Below are 11,527 nucleotides of genomic sequence, written 5' to 3' on the forward strand. Positions count from 1 at the left end.
AGGTTATTCATCAATCTTTGCACAGTTATTTACAATTCTTCCCTTTACATGGTCACAGTGTTTATTCTCTGTGCACACTGCACCATCACTTGTGTACTACTGTTGTACCTTGATGCCAAGCCATTCATTTCCCTCCGTTGCAGTGCATTCAATGTACATTTTGCTTGCAAATTAGTTGACCAACTGTGTGTATGTAAAATAAAGAGCATTTTGTGTCTATAGGATGTATGCATGTGTTTTTTCCTTTGTAACTATTTTGTTCATATCCTGCTTGTAATTGATTGAAATTGAAGTAATAAAAGTAGACCAAAACAGTCATGCTGAGCTTACATCGGTTCTTGCATCACCGGGCCCATTAAAAATAACATCGCTTCGAAATGAACCCATTTCACTGTCGGCACGTCAGCCGCACCTGCTCCACTTCTCATAGAGTCCTTTATTTTGTTCCGATGCTTCTGGAACGTGTCCTTTAAGTTTTTAAATTTGTTTTGTGCTGCCATTCCTGCAAAGATTTCATTTTTTATTGACACATACATACAGAGGTTTAGGTGCGGTCAAAGATGTAATTAGCCATTCACAAGTGAAATCGTAACACTTCCTTATATCGGTATCATTGACATTTACTGCATGCACTGTTATGCCAATTAATAATGTAGCAGTGGAATACTATGTGTGCAATGTTAGGCTACACATTCACTGAAAAGTATTTTCCTTGGAGTATACATAAAAAAAACAGATTAAATAAAAATACCATAGTGCGCAATGTATTTATATTGCCCTATGACTCGCCTGCCAAATGTCTCGTTCGACGCGCCGAAAGGCATTAGCATCGGGAAAAGGCATCGCTACAATATCCGTGGCCCTGTGCTGTTTAGATTCAGAGAATATAAACAGCGCACTCGGCGCACGTGTGCACTCGGCTGGCAGGCCGTCGAACAAAAACAAACACGTTCGCTAGCCGAGCAACAAGCGTTGCCACTTTTTTATGGACGACGTCAGAACTTTTCTGATACCCTAGCGCAAAGCTCTAGCATGGCAATGCGCAGCTGGTACATGTAAATATTCAAGAAACAAAGATCGCACAACACGCACTTACCAGTCAAGCCAAGCTCGCGACCGATCTTGTGCCACAAGTCGTCCTTCAGCACGTTGTCTTTGTGCTTCAAGTGGCGCTTATCGTAGAGGACTGGGTGGTTGCGCACCAGTTCGATGAGCATTTCGGATGTGGATGTCGCGGCGGACTTTGATGACTGCGACGACTGCGACATGACGTGAGACACGGCCGCCATCTTTGGAAGTTCTGTTTCGCGCTCCCCGATTGGTCAGCGCCGCGCGGCGGCGAGGCAATCCGGCGGCAGCTGCCGCAAAAATCGGTACGGGAGCGATCGGCGCGGAAGGGGCTATTGGCCTCGAGCTCCACCACTGGAAAATCTGGCGCCACCGTCGGCGTGACGTGCTAGGAGGGATCACGTGGACGTAGCGGCCGCGTCGGCTGCTTCGGGCACGCCTAAGCGAGCTGAAAACGAGTTTAAATTCCCTCGTACGCTGCGGTCCTCATTTAGTGGCAAAATTTTCCCACGTCGAGTGTCTCCGTTACAACGCTTCAAAGCACTTCAATAGGTAGTGGCTGCCTTTGAAGGCGCGCAACATATATGGTAGGCTACTGCTCGGTGCCGCAATGCCGGACGCACGCAACGGAGCACGGTGTCAGCCTTATTCATACGTAGCCGCAGGACAAGAAGCTGCGTGAAGCTTGGCTCGCGAAACATAAACCCGGCAAACAGTCATCGGCTACAACTCGGGTATGCAGCAAGCATAGATGCGAGGAAGATTTCTGCTACGGCGCCCGGTCTGCGATATGTTCTGAAAACGCGCACTGAGACGCTCGCCCAAGTCCGCTGCCCGACTAATGTCATGACGGTTTGGTCTATGAACTTGTCGATGCTATAGATACTGGCAAGTTCAGTGGAGTAGAAAGGCAGCGGTAGGAAGCACATTTAAAAAGAGCATGGTATATGGTCATGTTTGTGTTATGAATTAATGCACTGGATTACAAAAAGGAGCAGCGGGAAATTGCACGCTGAGAACACCGATAAACATACGGTACGACGCAACTCGAGAAATAATATTGAAAGGTCAAATAATTTAGAAAAAAAAAGATTGAATCGTCGCGACGGCACATCACAGGCGTCGAAGTCTCTACAATGAAATTATTTTTGAACAGCTCTAATAGCGCACACGCAACAATGGTTGCTAGTGTAATGTCAAATGCTCATTTGCTGCGGCCTAAAGCTCATGGCACGGTGCGATACCGCGCGCGCGGAGAAAGCGAAAAAGTGCGCGGACAAGCATGCAGACGCGCAGGCGGTCTCTGCGAATCTGCGCGATCGCTGCATTGAGGCTTCATTCTATTACGCTCCATTTAGTTATACAAACACTACAAGAACACATTTCACATAGTTTGCTCTCAGCGTTTACCTACCTTTCACGCAAGAAGCCGGTTCGGGAGACTCCATCGCGGCGACCGCGCGCAGTGGCGTTCACTGTACGTATTCGGTAAGGAGATAGCGTCTGTAAACGATTGTGTGCTTTCAGTTTGCCCAAGATTATTGTTTAGACAGTAAGAAACTTCTCTCGTTTCCAAGGTACTTATAGAAATGTCCGGGAGAGCTCGCGCGTGGTGTTTTCAGTGAGCGCTGACAGCAAAACCTATGAGGAGCGCGCCGCATGATCCCTCATACTACGCCAGCGAGGCGCTTTCGATAGATGGCGACTCCGTAACTCCTCGCCGCCAATTCCGGCGGATCTCGCCGCCGCCGAACTGGGTTCCGCCGAACTGGGCGCCGCTCCGGACACCGAATGTCTCAGTGTGAACGGGGCATTACTGCTACCTGTACGCTATTATCCACTATCTGTAAATACTGTACAAAGTTTTTCGTTTCTTTTTCGTCTACGGAAAGAGTCAGTCTCTCGTCCTCGAAGTCACAACAGTGTGAAGCCTGACACCGGGCTTCATTGCGTACATCCGGCACTGCGGCCCCGAGCAATAACCAGGCAGCCACTACCTATTATAGTGCTTTCAAGTGTTGTCAAGTGGGCACCCGAAGCGGGAACACCGCCCCACTTAATCAAAACCGTAGCGAAGGGGGGTCTTTAAAAGTTTTCAGCTCGTTTCGGCGCTACTGAAGCAGCCGACGCGGCCGCTGGGTCCACGTGATCCCTCATACACGTCACACCGAAGGCAGCGCCAGATTTCCATTGGTGGAGCTCGCCCCGAATACTGATTGTAAACAACCGAGAAAACGCTACGTCACGAGTTTTCGCTGCAATTGGGGCGGGCCCGGCGGGCAAGTTTCTCGCCATTTCGATCGTCTTGTTTTTTTTTCCTCCCTGGTCGTGACGCTGGCCTCTTTCGCGCTGACGGCGGCAAAAAAATCGGCTAAAATTTGTTTCTGACACGAAATAACTCAAAGTGACCTCGAAAGTGTGCATGTTATAAAATGTTGTACGAAGTAGTAAATCGTCGGCGTGATTTTGAATCGCGAGCGGTCATCGCAGTCGCCGCGGCAATCGTCTCTGCGAAGCGGCTCGCCTAGTTAACGTCTTTTCTCATCGCTACCAATGGCGTCGGGAAAACGAATTGTATTGTCACTTATGAGCGACATAAATGAATAAAATTAAATTAAATTATGGAGTTTTACGTGCCAAAACCACTTTCTGATTATGAGGCACGCCGTAATGGAGGACTCCGGAAATTTCGACCACCTGGGGTTCTTTAACGTGCACCTAAATCTAAGTACACGGGTGTTTTCGCCCCCATCGAAATGCGGCCGCCGTGGCCGGGATTCGATCCCGCGACCTTGTGCTCAACAGCCTAACACCATAGCCACTGAGCAACCACGGCGGGTTAGCGACATAAATGTGCAGACGTTGACGAGTTCAATGACCTCTCGCGGTGTGCAAAGGTTGATGCAGTTAGTGGTTTTGTGTTTGTCTTTATTAATTAGTAGCTGCTTTGACATGCACATGACAATGAAATGAAAGCTGATATCGCGGAAGACGTGCCCGCACAAAAAGTGAGGAAACATTCATTGCCATTTTTTAAATTTTCATAACAAACCAACGAATAGTTCCCTAGGTTCAGCTTTGTGAATAATACACCAGGCGTTCTGCGTAAAATTGCAAGATGGGTGTGCGCCGTTATCTATTCACAATTCGAGTAGCCCAATGAATGATACCTCCATGAGCACTGTGGAAGAGAACACAGAAATTTGCAGTCAAGAGGCCGCAGTTGCTCAGCCTCTGTGCCAAACGTAAAATTGTTCTAGAAGAAAACATACATACTGGAGAATTGGGTATTGAGGTCGAGGACTTACGGAGTCGACATCTGTCGGAAGCGCCTCCCTTGCGTAGTATGAGGGATCACGCCTCGCGCTCCTCGTACGTTTCGCTTACGGCGCTCAATAAAAACACCACGCGGCAACCCTCCTGGACATTTATGTAAGTACTCTCAAAACGAGGAAAGTTTTCGACTGTCGATATAATAATCTTGGGCAAACTGAACGCACAGAATCGTTTACAGACGCCATCTCTTTACCGAATACGTACAGTGAACGCCACTGCGCGCGGTCGTCGCGATGGTGTCTCCAGAACCGGCTCCTTATGTGATAGGTAGGTAAACGCTGAGAGTAAGCTATGTGAATTATGTTCTTATAGTGGGCTGTCTGTATAACCAAATTGAGCATAACAGAATGAAGCCTGAATGCAGCGATCGCACGGGTTCGCAGCGACCGACTGCGCGTCTGCATGCATGTCCGCGCACAATGTTTCGCTTTCGCTGAGAGCGCGTTTTCGCACCGTGCCGTGAGCTTTGTGCCGCAGCAAATGAGCATTTGACATTACACTAGCAACCATTGTTGCGTTGATCCTATCAGAACTGTTTAAAAATAAGTTCATTATAGAGACTTCGACGCCTACAGTGAATGTGATGCGCCGTCTCAACGATTCAACCTTTTTTTTTTTGTCTTCTAAATTCTTGGACATTTCAGTATTATTTGTCAAGCTGTGTCACACTGTATGTTTATCGTTCTTCTCAGCGCGCGATTTCCCTCTGCTTCTTTTTCGTGATCCAATGCATTGATTCAAAACGCAAACATGACCATATGCCATGCCTTTTTTTTAAATGTGGGTTTTACCGCTCCCTTTCCGTTCCAGTGAACTTGGCATTACATAGCATCAACAAGTTCATAGACCAAACCGTCATGACATTAGCCGGGCAGCGGGCGCGGGCGAGCGTCTGAGTGCGCGTTTTCTGCTACTCACCGAACATCGCAGTCCGGGCGCCGTACCAGGAATCTTCCTCGCGTCTGTGCTTGCTACATACCCGAGTTGTAGCCGCTGGCTGTCTGCCAATTCTATGTTTCGAGGGCCAAGCTTCACGCATCTTCTTGCCCTGCGGCTATGTGCGAATAAGGCTGACACCGGGCTCCGTTGCGTACTTCTGGCACTGCGGCACCGAGCAGTAGCTTACCATGCTGCACGCCTCCAAAGGCAGCCACTACCTATTATAGTACTTTCAGATGTTGTCAAGCAGATACCCCAGGCGGTAAAGCATCACCACTTAATCAGAACCGCAGCGCAGGTGGGGCTTTAAACTTTCGTTTTCAGCTCGCTTCGGCGCTTCCGAAGCAGCCGACGCGGCCGCTCTGTCCACGTGATCCCTCATGCCACGTCACGCCGATGGTGGCGCCAGATTTTCCAGTGGTGGAGCTCACCCACAATACATTCACATGTACTATTCAAATCCCCACATCAGAAGTAATCTTTCATTCCTTGCAGCATTGCTCACCATCGTACGGTCTTTATTGCACCGCTGCATCTGTGCAGTAATATAACTTTACAAATCGAAGCTGTATAATGGGAATTCAGTACACTGAAAGCAACTTTGCGTGTGGCTTAGATAATACAGTGCTCCGGCATATGAGTCAGCTTAGTATCAGCCGCTTTCTTTACTAGTTGTTCACTGTGATGCCGGAACTATAGCAGTGCCACCGGGCACTGCTGTATTCCTGCAGGCACGCTAGAACACCTTGGCTGTGCACAAACATCTCTTTACATCTTGCTTAAATTAAGGCGGTGGAGATTTGCTATCAGAATGTGCTTATAGGCAGAACTGCCTAGCATTCAAAAAAGCGTTTGAAATGTAACGGTGGATGCTGAGCTTTGCAGGTGCTACATTTTACATTTATAGTGCAAGACCACATCGATGTACAGGAAGGGCACCACACAAATACTGGCGTTGTGACATTCCAGTCACAATGCAGGTAGTTTTCTGCGTTTGCTTTAGCCATAAACATGTCAAGCAATCTGTAAATTCAAAACTGTATGAACTAAATTGAGACACCATGAAAAGCAAATAACACTCAGGTAGACATTTTTTTTGTCAGCTCAGCTCTTTGTGGTGGAGGTCATATATATATATATATATATATATATATATATATATATATATATATATATATATATATATATGTATATATATATATGCGCTATTTGTAACTGCAAACAGCAGGCATGTCACATTTAGAGATCAGTGCAAAATATTTTGAATGTGTCAGACACATACGGTACTTTGTCTAACGCTTTGCATACTGATAGCTGTTTGGTGAAAGTTCAGTAGCACATTCATAATGAACTACTTCATACAACATCCATTTTGCACCTCTCATTTGCTATACCCTCCGACGCACCAAACAGAAGTACAGACTGGAATTTTTCTTTACGTGAATATTCAAAAGGCAAGCAGGTTTTCAGCACCACACACCTCCATCTTCCACACATGGCACCTAATTATTGCATATTCTGAATATGCATTCATTGCCGGTGGTACCATATATACCCGTGTAATGAACGCACTTTTTTCCCCAACATACCGAAGCAAAATTGGGAGGTGCGCTCATTATGCGGGGTAAGATTAATGGACACATTTTCGAAACAGCAAAAATTGAAAAGTAAGACGGTAATGATTTGGAACATGCATAAGATAACTTCGCAATAAAAGTACATGCATGTACACCATTCGCAAACCGTGACTCACTCCGCATCGGAACCACCAGGCCTACCGTTCAGGTCGCTGGCTGCTTCCTCCACATCGTGGTTTCACCAGAGAATAAAGAACCAACGCGTCCGCCGCGCGAAGTCGGCGCGGTCCATCGCGCGCGGCTAGGGTGCCTCGATGTCCTCCTCGCCCGCCGCTCCGTTCAAAAAGGAGCGGCGGGCGAGGAGGACATCGAGGCACCCTACGCGCCGCGAAACTGAACGCGCGCTCCGAACAGCGATCTCCTATCGCGCCTTAGTACCTTGTCCTCACAGCCGCTTCCGGCGGTCTGCCGTTATCGCAAGCATCCCGTCGAAGCACGCACCTGACAACCACGCTGTGTGCGTCTCTTTTCTCGACCGTCCTGCTCATCGGAATGTCAAAGCTTGTCTGATCAGCATTTCCGTTTTGTGAGCAGATAAACTCTTATACCGGCGTCACACGTGGTACATTTCTGATTGGCGATCGAGAAATCCGATCCGGATCAGCCCAGATCGCGATCAGAAGTGTACGTGTGACAGCGGTATCAAGTCCCGCAGCAGGCGTATAACTCGGCCGCCTCTTCTGCGCCGCGCCCGGCCGCGCCCGGCCGCGCATACCGCGCGCGCGCTCTCCTATTGCGTCAGCGTGAAGTACGTGAACTGCGTGTACTGCAGAGAGCCAGTTAGGGGGCCTTTTTTTCTCTCTCGAATCTGCGAGGTGCCTTTGGGCCGGCAATGGTGGAAAGCATGAGTTAAGCATTAGGTGCGCTTGCATTGAACACATGCGCGAGAGTGGGAGTGTAGTCTCTCCAAAAAAAAACTAAGGCACGGCCATTCGATCGTGCTGTAGATCGGATTTTTCGCGACTAATTTGGGGGGCGTTCATTACGCGAGTAAATACGGTATATCTTACAATGTGAAAATAGTTAGTTTGGCGTAGAATTACCTGTATATTTTTCAACTTACCCATAAGTTCTCTCTGCTCTACTTGTACAGATACCTCCTTCAGTATTGGTATCTGTGCTGTGCTTTCATTAGCACAGTAAATGCTATCAAAGCTGCGAATTCGTGAAATAGAAAGCCTATCTAATATAAACAAGAAACTTGCAGACAAGGGAATTACGACAAACCAGCTGAGATGGTGGCACTATTCCACTTGCTTTCACTTGTGACAGCATAAGTGTTCCCACTTGTGCTGTCGCACGGTTGTGACCGATGTGCTCGCGAAGAAAGCTTGAGTCATTCACATTTCAAGGGATGAGTGATGGTTGCATACGTGCAACGTTTTCCCCTGCCTACATCAATGACTTAACTACATGTAGCAGGTTAAGCTGTGATTATTGGTGTAGCTGAAGTGATGTATTATACATAGTTTCTGCGTACAATCTGATTGGCCAAAGACATGCAGGAATTGGTCTTCGAGCTATTGGTCCAGAGGTAGCTTTCCACTAAATTGACTGCTGAAGAGGCAGATTTCACTTCATCGAAAGGCACAAGTAAAACTGATCCTAGAGCTCATGACACCAAATGCAGTCTCCATGTATGACTGAAAAACAACACGTGACAGAACGATGAGCAGTGCAATTCGTCTCACTAGTGTACAGGGAAGTGTAGCTGTATTCAGTATTTCAGTGATGGTATACTAAACGCAAACCTTTATGCGAGTTGTTTGGATAGCATAATCAACAAGAGCCCTCTAATAAGCGATGGCAAAGGCTAAATAAAAAAATTGGCTGAAGGCTTAGCTAGGTTAAGCCTGGAAGATTGCGAAAGCAATACCCTTGTCTGCGCCTTGGTTCGGCTGATGGTGTGGACATGGTTGCCCTTTGTTAAATTTATGGCTATACATCATCCGACATAGCGCAAGGCAGCGCGCCGACCACTGCGAGGAGCCGAGCTGTAGCCCCATTTATCCGCCTAGAGTGACGTCACACCAGCGAGCGCCCTCTCTCGGTAGCGCCGCAGCAGCGGCGCGCAAGGCTCCCCTTCCACCATCGATGCCGCGAGCTGGGGCCTCGTCTCTCGGTCTGGCGTGACGTCACACCAGCGAGCGCCCTCTCTAGGTAGCGCTGCAGCAGCGGCGCGCAAGGCTTCATCTCTACCATCGATGCCGCGAGCTGGAGCCCCGTCTCTCTGTCTGGCGTGACGTCACACCAGCGAGCGCCCTCTCTCGGTAGCGGCGCAGCAGCGGCGCGCAAGGCTTCGCCTCCACCATCGATGCCGCGAGCTGGGGCCCCGTCTCTCGGTCTGGCGTGACGTCACACGGTCACGTGACGCGCAGCTGCGTAAGGAGGCGCCACGACCACCGATGGGCCGAAAGTGCGAGCAGTATTCCTTTCGCAATAAAAGCTGCTACCTCAGGTACTGTCATCGGTCTAAAATATGCATTCCCACATGCAGCAGATACAGTCCATAAGTTGGTTTACATACAGGTATGAAATGTTGTGACTGCACCACGCGATAAAATTTTTATAACATCATCTGAATACCGTATACTGGCACCACTATAACCACTGGCACCACTTGGCCAAGCAAATTTTCTCACAGGTATAGCATCTGACATGCATCCCTCATAGTGAAGTGGTGAGTGTTGGGTATATCAATGAAGACAATGGCGGTAGTGCATTCATGTGTGAGTATGCTTCTCGAAAGGAGTTTTGAGTATATCCGTGTCATATCAAGGCTCATCTAGGCTTTTCCTTTCCTTCAGTTTTCATGTTGGTCCAAGTGAGCCCAATTCATAGACCAAATGGGTCCAATTGTGTCCAAAAAACCGATTGGTCCAGTTGGAGTTTCCCATTGGGTGTCCCCAAACATAACAGGAAATATCCAGTTGGTTCCAATTGGAAATTTACAACTTGTTTGAGCAATTTTCTTTTTACTAGGACAGGTTTGATTTTTAGTTAGCAGATGGCGCCGCACCATTAACACTGGTGGTGCGTTGACGATGGGGAACGCTATAAAGGCCTAAATGTTCGCTGTACATATATTTAGTACCCTGCTGTAGCGTGATATGTGAGGACAGTAGCGAGCAAACGCTAAGAAGACGCCGAGCAGACGCTGTGCCGCCGGTGAACATTTATGAGGGCGTTCGCCCTTACTACTTGCTAAGGAGGCTGCAAGGGAACTGCAAGGAAAGCGTACAGCTGAAGCGAAGCCCCGCTGTCGCATCCATGTAAACGAAGCTCATGCTTATGACGTCAAAGAACTTTTTTCGTCAACCCACCAACCATGCAGTATGTACCGATAGGATGGCAAGCAGACGCTGAGCAGACGACGAGGCGCGGTTGAGCCCATCTCGAGGGGCATTCGGCCTTGCGATTGTTTAAGAGGAAGCTTTAGCTCGGGCCCAACTCCGACGCGGTCTATTCACATACATGTAAAACACAAAGACGTTTTTCTGAGATAACTCCTGGAGCGATCTTGATGAAATTATTGCATTTGAGAAAGAAGGTAAATTCTAGTGACTGTTGGAAGCGGAATTTCGATTTAGGGCCTGAATTTCGTTAAAATATTTTCCAAAAATCGCAAGTTTGAAAAACAGAAGCCCGAAGTTTACAGATTAATAACCATACATCAAGAACAGCTCTCGCAGTTCTGCAAACGGCACCTATTAGAACAATCAAAGCGGACAAATTCCATACGTGAATTTATTTCTTACGTGAATTTGTTACATTGTGTACGAGGGTTCTGCAAAAGCTGTGTTTACTTATCACTAATCATTTTGAGGGTCATGTGTAACAGATCAATTTTGTCCGCATTAGATGTACTGTTAGATGAAATGCACAGAATTGTGATATCATTTTTCATTGCTGAGTAACAGAGTTGTAAACTTGATAGTTTCGTTTTCTGAAAATGTTTCATTTCTGCAAATTTTTAATAAAAATTTGCCAACCTAAATCAAAAATTCGAAGCAACGGTCACTAGATTTGAAGTTTTTCTTTTGAATGCAACAAACCCCGTCAAATTTGGTGCAGCGGTAGCCGAGAAAAACGAATTCTCCTTTTACATGTATTTAGATAGGAGCACCCGAACTAAAGCTTCCTCTGAAGAATTCGTGTAGATTCCACAGTGCTGCAAGGAACTACTGAGACAAAGTATAGACGTGGCTTGGACGGGCGCGAACAGCGTATGTGGCGCCGTCCCCCGACACACCAGATTGCTGTAACCCGTGAATGGAAAGAACGAGACGCTCTTTGCGTGCTTCCTGGAAAGCGATATTTCCCCTAAATTTGATGGTTATAATTTCTTTTTCCTTTTTTCCAGAGGGCACAATCCCGGAATATTCCGGGTGGTGTGCTTCACTTTGGACAGTGGAGTGTTTCTTCACAATTGTCGGAAGCATGGTCTTTTGCACCACATTTTGCACATGGCAGTCGACCTCGGCAGCTTTGGGATCGTTGATCGAAATTTTATCACTTAAAGCAGCGCCTCGAGGTTCGCCACTTAA

Source organism: Dermacentor variabilis, unplaced genomic scaffold (assembly GCF_050947875.1).
Source record: "Dermacentor variabilis isolate Ectoservices unplaced genomic scaffold, ASM5094787v1 scaffold_15, whole genome shotgun sequence".
In the NCBI taxonomy this organism is placed as follows: domain Eukaryota; kingdom Metazoa; phylum Arthropoda; class Arachnida; order Ixodida; family Ixodidae; genus Dermacentor; species Dermacentor variabilis.